This window comes from Lactuca saligna, chromosome 4, assembly GCF_052625555.1.
Source record: "Lactuca saligna cultivar CGN05327 chromosome 4, ASM5262555v1, whole genome shotgun sequence".
Taxonomy (NCBI): domain Eukaryota; kingdom Viridiplantae; phylum Streptophyta; class Magnoliopsida; order Asterales; family Asteraceae; genus Lactuca; species Lactuca saligna.
Window position 1 is genome coordinate 306,188,261 of NC_136420.1, and position 9,479 is coordinate 306,197,739.

Sequence of the window (9,479 nt, forward strand, 5' to 3'; positions counted from 1 at the left end):
GTTACTTGATTATATATTATTGATTGTTCCGGGGTCTTTTTGAAATTATTGACGCTAAAATATAGATGAATCTTTTTTAATATTAGTGATTACGTATTTAGGATTTTATGTTAGAACTCAGAAAGATGTTTGTTTCATGGTTTTCATGAATAAAATACAATAAAAACCCCTATCAATCTCTTTGATCTATATTATACCTACCCAATCTATATAGAAAAACTGGTGCTACCTAATAAAGAATCTTCATATTCTTGACAATAATCGGGCTATTGGACATACAAAGGAATTTAGACAGCAGTATTAAGCGCGATGATCCGAGATACACAAGCGCACTCGCCATTATGGCTGCTAAATATGCCTATGAAAACCAAGCTTACATATTTTCCTCTAATGGATCGCTTTACTTGTGAAGGTGCTTGTTGAAGAAACTAACAAGAACTACTTCTCGATATTGGCTTTTATATCCATGTTTGCGAATGCATTATGGGAGTTATTGAGGGCCTTCATCATTTATTATCAAAATGGACCAGAGTACTCGGAAACCTTTACTTGTCGAGGTTGGAGAGTGATCAGACTTCTGATTGTTGGATTACCAGCTTATGGTCTGCAAGATTATGTGAATCTTACTAGACTGGGTTCGCCTGAACTCTTCAAGCTCTCATCGCACCAAAACTCAACCAATAATGTAAAATAAATGGTACCAATTTGGGATAAGGAGTTTGTGCCTAAAAACTTGCTAGAAATGCGTTGTAATGTATTTTCCAGTTATATATTATATATAAAAGATAAAAAAATAAATATATATAAAGTGCAAACTCTCACAAAATCTATTGTAGCTAGTAGAGCTATAAAAACATAATGTATAATTATTATAAATATATATAAAATGCAAACTCTCATTTGTGAGAGAAATCTAGTGGTCAATAGTATTATATAACCCTAAATTTTGTATAATCTATCACTTCCTGCATCTTTATTTTTTTAAATGATATTTTTCATATCTTTTATTTCAAAATATCACTTTTACCTTCTTTATTTTCAACTTTCTAAAATGTCATTTTTACATCTTGGTTTTTTATTTTTTTTTCTTATTTATCCCCTTTGTATATATAATATTATATTCATTCATCTATTTTGTAAAATATATTTTCTACTCCTCTACATTTTTAGACGTTACTTTGACACTCTCAACTTTAAAGTTTGCAAAATGTCACTCTTATCATCTTTATTTTTCTAAACTTTTGTGTTTTATCCTTAATAATATATATATATATATATATATATATATATATATATATATATATATATATATATATATATATATATATATATATATATGATTTTCTTTAATAACTTTCGTTTGTTGACTTAAAAAAATAACCCACCTTTTTCATTTGTTTTTTTATGTCATCGCCTAAACAAGGACCATTCCAGACTGATTTTTCTTTGGAAATTTGTAGTGACAAAATATTAAAGTATTTAGGACGATTTACAATTCATATGGTAATGCTAAAATTTTATGTCCAAACTAGAAGCGTTCGTCTTTTCAGCCAAACAGTCGCTAGTGTCTGTTTTATTTTTCAAACCTGTGATAGTTCGTGTGGTTACTTGATTATATATTATTGATTGTTCTGGGGTCTTTTTGAAATTATTGACGCTAAAATATAGATGAATCTTTTTTAATATTAGTGATTACGTATTTAGGATCTTATGTTAGAACTCAGAAAGATGTTTGTTTCATGGCTTTCATGAATAAAATACAATAAAAACCCCTATCAATCTCTTTGATCTATATTATACCTACCCAATCTATATAGAAAAACTGATGCTACCTAATAAAGAATCTTCATATTCTTGACAATAATCGAGCTATTGGACATACACAGGGATTTAGACAGCAGAATTAAGCACGATGATCCGAGATACACAAGCGCACTCGCCATTATGGCTGCTAAATATGCCTATGAAAACCAAGCTTACATATTTTCCTCTAATGGATCGCTTTACTTGTGCAGGTGCTTGTTGAAGAAACTAACAAGAACTACTTCTCGATATTGGCTTTTATATCCATGTTTGCGAATGCATTATGGGAGTTATTGAGGGCCTTCATCATTTATTATCAAAATGGACCAGAGTACTCGGAAACCTTTACTTGTCGAGGTTGGAGAGTGATCAGGCTTCTGATTGTTGGATTACCAGCTTATGGTCCGCAAGATTATGTGAATCTTACTAGACTGGGTTCGCCTGAACTCTTCAAGCTCTCATCGCACCAAAATTCAACCAATGATGTAAAATAAATGGTACCAATTTGGGATAAGGAGTTTGTGCCTAAAAACTTGCTAGAAATGCGTTGTAATGTATTTTCCAGTTATATATTATATATAAAAGATAAAAAAATAAATATATATAAAGTGCAAACTCTCACAAAATCTATTGTAGCTAGTAGAGCTATAAAAACATAATGTATAATTATTATAAATATATATAAAATGCAAACTCTCATTTGTGAGAGAAATCTAGTGGTCAATAGTATTATATAACCCTAAATTTTGTATAATCTATCACTTCCTGCATCTTTATTTTTTTAAATGATATTTTTCATATCTTTTATTTCAAAATATCACTTTTACCTTCTTTATTTTCAACTTTCTAAAATGTCATTTTTACATCTTGGTTTTTTATTTTTTTTTCTTATTTATCCCCTTTGTATATATAATATTATATTCATTCATCTATTTTGTAAAATATATTTTCTACTCTTCTACATTTTTAGACGTTACTTTGACACTCTCAACTTTAAAGTTTGCAAAATGTCACTCTTATCATCTCTATTTTTCTAAACTTTTGTGTTTTATCCTTCATAATATATATATATATATATATATATATATATATATATATATATATATATATATATATATATATATATATATATATATATATATATAAATATGATTTTCTTTAATAACTTTCGTTTGTTGACTTAAAAAAATAACCCACTTTTTTCATTTGTTTTTTTTATGTATGCGACGGTATAAACTCAAGGTGATAAACGTTTGGAAGTATTCAATGTAACATCTATTTTCCATAAGTATCAGGTAAAGGCTTAAAGGGATCAAAAATAGGGTTTTTGGAGGAAAAACCCTATGTCATGATGTGGTGCATGGGTGCCCATGACGTGGTATAAGTTATATGGAACACATCTCTTGTGAACTCTATGACGTGACATGAGGATGGTTACGATGTGGCCACTACTGTAACCCAAGCCCATTCTTTCTAGTGTTTCCTGCATATTTAAATACCTTAACTCTAGGGCTAGCTCATTTCCCTCATCCTCCATCCTCCCATTTCAAAAGCATAGCCTCTCATCTTGCTTTGTGAGCTTCTTGAAGATTTTTTGGTCACTTAAAGGTTAAAGGAAGGATTAGTGGAGCGATTGATCATCTAGCAAACTTATCTCCATCTCTTGGTGTACCTTCTAGACTTGTGTAAGTGTAGAGTCTTATTTGTTTTGATATATTGAATCTTAGGTACTGGTCTTAGTAGAGAATGTTTTGTAAATATCAAAGGTCTTCATGACTTTGATATGTATGTACTTTACTAAGCACTTTTGTAGAATTGCTACTAATGTTGAAATCTTAGTATACATTTTGCATTCATTGAGTACTTTATAGTTAAAGTAGGTACATATGTCAGTTGGTAGCTTTTGTGATAGCCTGCACTTTACTTTCTATATCTATACTTGTCTTGTACTAATCCAGATATTTGAGTTGGATCAAAGATCTTATTTACATCGTGTATTCAATTTGTACTATGATTTTCATTTATGATAAATTAAACATCTTATCAAATGGTATCAGAGCAGGAATCGATTGATTTTCATTTAATGATTTTGGGATCATTAATCAACTGCTTTGTATATGATTTCTTTTTTTTCAAGTTTATCCACTTTTTACTCAAAATGCCGAATTTGAATGTTAACACTATGATAAAGTATGCTAATGTGCTTGGATCAGCTACAAAGATTCCAATGTTGCTTCCAGAATATTACGGTCAGTGGGCGGATCGTATGGAAGATTACCTTATTGGAATTGAAGCGGGCTTATTGAGATTGATTGACAAAGGTCTATATCGTGTAGATCGTCTTCAAGCAGTTGGTACAGTAGGTGAAGCAGAAGATGTGATTGTCAAGAAAACAAGCAGAAAATAATGATAATAGATGTATTCGTGAGTTACATGGAGTTTTGCCACCGGTAGTGTATAACTACATTTGAGGCTACATGACTACTCAAGAAATATAGAACACGCTTAAGTAAAATTTCCAAGGGAATAAGTGAACTAAGAAAAGCTCGGTGACTCAATGCTTATCAGAGTTAGCAAACTTCAAAAAAAGGAAAGTGAATCTATCATAGCCTATTACGATCGATTCAATGAACTCATCTATAAGTTTACCAGGTATGGTGTTGTTCGTACTACTCTCGAGCACAACATAACTTTCATACTTGGACTGAATAAGGAATGGAATAATATATGTTTGATGATCACAAGACTCAAGAGAAATTAGACACTTATTTATTGTCAAATCTCTATAACATTTGAAAGCTCATGGTATGAGGTGAATCTCTCCCTAAATGCTCGAAAATGATGAGGTATGCAAATATAGTGATAAAACGGTTAAAATACATAGTAACCAACTAGCAAGTATGGTAATAAAATGAAAAATAATGAGAACCAAATGTTGAAATGTCCCTAAAACTCTGAAGTATGTGTGATGTATGAATGTGGGCGATGAAATCTCTATAGTCAAAGTCTTCTAAACAATGAAGCTCATCATATCCGATGTTGAAGAGTGAGATTCCAGTCTATAGATGTGATCAGTAAACCAAGTTGATCAACTTCAAAAGTGTATCACAATAACTTTTTAATGAAATGTCCCATAAGTAAGTCACACTTCGGCTTCAAAAGTCTGAAACATCTCTGGTACTCGAATCATAACACACCCGAAATTCTTCAAAAGAATAACATGCTAAAAATATGAAAACATCTTGTGGTAGAGTTGGAACAATAAATAAGTGTGGATCAATGAATAGAAGCTACAGTGATCCACAGGCTAGGATCGGACTTCAAACTTCAATCAGAACTATCATCATGGTGTAGGTTTGACTAAACAAATAGATGATAAGCCAAGATCAATTAGCAAGACAAATACTAAATGATCTCATTTTTCCTAAATATCTTCAAAATCCACACTCAAAAAAACATAACCAATAAGTCGGATGCTCATACTATCCTCTCCCTATTTTTGATAACCAATGTTGGGATATCAAAAATAAATAAATCAATCAAGATGGAGAGTGTTGGATACCATGAGATTCACATGCTCTCCCTAGATGTATGAAGGGTCTCGATCAAACATAAGAATAAGAGTAAAATAAATACTCTCCGGTTATAAGTAGCCTGTAAATTTTGTCACTGAAAACTGTTTGAACAAGTACCAAGGTAACAAATAAGAACTCTACGTGAAAAATCTCTGATCTGCTCAAAAATGATGATGTACCCAAACTGTGGTGCCAGAACTCTTGAAGTGGTCTTCAATAAATAAAGTCCACTTGCTCAAGACACATGGTTCGTTAACCGAAGATCAAGAGTGACAAGTCATAAAAATCCCGTAGAGCGAAGGTTGTGAAGCAAATTTGTTGATCAGATGCAACTGCAATGCAAGCCTTGCAAAGAAAAATATGATGTCCGGTTGTGGGATGAAGGATAACTGGTCATAAGACACTGATCCAAGGAGTGCTGGTCGAAAGACCTTGATTAAAGGGAAATCCTCATGAGAAGAATAATAAAATTCTTGCAATATAATCTACAAGAAGTAATACATTATGATGGTTGAAGCTTGAATAAATCTCCAATAATAATCTATTTTGCGGAGACAATAAATCGAGTCTTGTAAAAATCATTCTTCGCAAAAATGCTTCCGATCATGGGTTGCGGTTGGGAAAAATTGGTGTTAAAAAATTATTGGTTTAAAAAAATGGTATTAATAAAAAAATTGCTTTTAAAAAAATTGGTGTAAAAAAATGGTACCTATTGGGGTTTAGTTTTTGGCAAAAGAAAAAAAGGGCTAAAAAATGGTAATTAAAGATAATTGATGATAACTAAAATGGGTTAAATGAACTAAGACACCTTATACATCATATTACCAAGATAAAAGTGTTCACATGCTTAAGATGGGAAAATTCAAGCAAAAATCTTGTTAAGGATCATATTTGTCAAGTAAACAAAAGATACGGAAAAATAGTGACATTTACGGTTTTATATGGATCAAACAGGTCATACTTGTATAAAAATTGGTTTTTAATGATAACCATACCTTTCACAGGGCCAAAAGTGTAAATTTTAGTCTAACGGGCTTAATATTTGGGCCTCATGATTTTGGGCCCAAACTTGCGAAAACTAAGAGTTTTAGGGTTAAAAATGTCATTTGATCAAAGTTTGAGCAATAAATGTAAATAAACCAAATTTATGGGTGAAAATAACATTTATTTCTAAATTGGGACTAGAAATGCGAAGTTTTTGGATTTTGGGCAAAAAAGGTAAAATTCACGGGAATTGGGCCAAAAGTGAAATTTTTTTACAAATAAGGGTTGAAAAGGTAAATTCTTACAAATCAAGGGTTGAAATGGTCAAATAAATATTTTGAGTCAAACGTGTCAATTATTAAACCATTGGACCAAAAATATAAGTTTTTATAAGGATTTAGAAATGGTATATTTTATAAACTATTAATATCGTTATAGATCAAACATTGAGTATCTTAATATCATAAGTAAATGCTTCATATAAAAACACTATACCACATCAAATATACAAAAATAGAACAATGGTACAAATATTGGGCCTGATCCTTTTAATACATGCTTATTGGGCATTCATGATCCATTTTCATGCTTATTGGGTCCAATATAATCAATTCATGTCTACTAGGCCTTAATGTCACACCCCCAAACCGGAACGGCGGAAACGTTCGGGGGCGGATGACTTCATGTGGTAACGTAACAAATGAATACATAGTAAAGAAAGCAATACAACCATCATATATATAATTGAAAGTTTACATTGTTTAAAAGAGTACATGTTCAAAACCAATTACAATATGATGTCAAAATATGAAATTAAACTGGCGCCGCAGCGTCCCTTCTCCAAAACCTGTTTGTTACATGTAATTACTGAATCCCTTGGACATACAAGTAGTTTTGAAAGACTAGATCAACATTTAAGCTGGTGAGTTTCATAAGTATTTAATGACAATGTTTGTATGAAATGAAATGTTTTTGTTCTTTGTTTGCTTGTTCCTAGAAAATTCTATATTTTCTACTAGTATAAATGTAGCCTTCTTTCAAGACCAATGTTTGTTTCTAGTAAATGTATGTACGTATAAAATTTCCAATACGTCTGAAAAACCCCGTAAATCATTGTGTTTTTAATACTCTATGTGAGTTTTATAACCATACTATTAACAAGGAATGCCTATACACAACGTTCTTCAGGCGTTGGAATGTTCTGACGTTTGTCATCTCAAATGGTGGACTGTAGCTAACAGTCAGGGCGCGGGTTGTCAAGCCCATATAGATCTATACACAAACACCATGCTCCCCCTCCAAAGGATTCTGGTATATAATACAGGACTTGAAATGTGTACTCGAATGTACGTGAAGTTAATGTCTCACAAAACTTAGTATAAAACAGATTTACGTGTGAAAACGTTCGTTCGTTATTGTATATGAAAGTAGCTTCTTGAAATAGTATTTCCATGTATGTAAAAGTTCGTAGTATTCTCGTAAAACTATACCTATTATAGTTTCCTAAAAGTGTGTTCCGTTTGTATAATAAACCCTTAGGGAAAATGTTCACTTGTTATGAAAAGTGTAGTTTTTGTAGTGCCAAAACCGACACACAGAAATGTAGTATAAGCAAAGTATCTGATTTATATAAATACATAAATTGTTTCTCATTTCAAAAGATAAAATGTTGTCGTGGTATAATTTGCATATGAAAGTTTCTCTATAATAGTTTTAAATCACATATGATTCCTTTGATAAAACTGTTGGGTTTTAACCATAAGAACTTTCCTATGTGCGCATGTAAAACCCTATTGCTTGGATCTAGGCTTTCTAATAAACATGCTTTGAATCCAAGACTTCTAATAGCTAATTAGGTTAAATAACAATGATGAAACAGATCTAGAATCATACCTTTGAGTTCCTTGTTGATCTTGTTGTCTTGGAGCTTCTAGAGTCACAATTGTCACTCCTCTAATGGCTTACAAACACCAATAGCAAGCAAGATGATTTAGGAGAGTGGAGAGGGGAGGAATTCGGCCAGAGTATCCTTGCTTAAGGTTATGTGTCAGGTTGTACACGAATTCCCCATCCCAAGGGCCTATTTATACTTGTAGACTCCTTAAGGGTTTCACCCTAAACCCTAATTGGATAATCTTCTCTTAAGGCTATCCAAATCCATTCCATAGATAACCATATGGACGATTTGAGCTATCCTAAAGCTCTTAGAATCCGTCCAAGGTCCATCTTAATGGATTTACAGTCTAAAGTCTAACTATCAAACAATTGACAGTTTATACCCTCTTATTTAATTAATCTCTTTAAGTCACCAAATTAATACCAATTAATTTATGACTTATATTAATCAAATAGCTAAATATTATTCCTTATAATATTTACTCTCTCTTAACAAATCATCCTTCAAGTTGCTATGGTGAAGGCAACCCAAAAGGACCATGCACCACCGAATATAGTTATAGCCTTAGACACTATTCCAACAGTCTCCCACTTGGATAAGTCTAGTAACTATACAAGTACAATACGGTTTGCAATCGTAGCTCTCAAAGACGCTGTCAACTCTGATCTAATCAATCTTGTCCTTTAGATAAGGGATCGTACAGTCCTCTGTTAGATATCATGCTGACAATCCTATGGAATGGTTAGTCTAGCATTTAGATTTCTCGATCTTCGATTTATTTGACATAGAACTTAATCGAACACATCAATTCAGTTCTGACCGGGCCCGGCACATAAGTCAAATCAAATCATCGAGTGGCCAAGATATCTCTTCTATCCTCTTAGGATAAAATCTACAGATAAACTTCAACGTATATGCATTTACTTATTCATTAACCAACTATACACAACAATGCGTTTTATAACATCAAGTTACTGATGCGTTTTCGCATTATCAATGCACAATCAATTAACAAATAATAAACCATATATCTAGGTTTTAAGACCATATGATATTATCGTCTTGCGATCACCTTTTATATCGTATTCCATAAGGTGATTCCAGCAAGCGCGGGTTTATTCCAATGCTCAAAACCAGTTCATAAGCACTCATGAACGTTGCAGCAACCCTTGCTATGTCTAACACCATTTAGACATTCTACACACCAATTCATGACAATC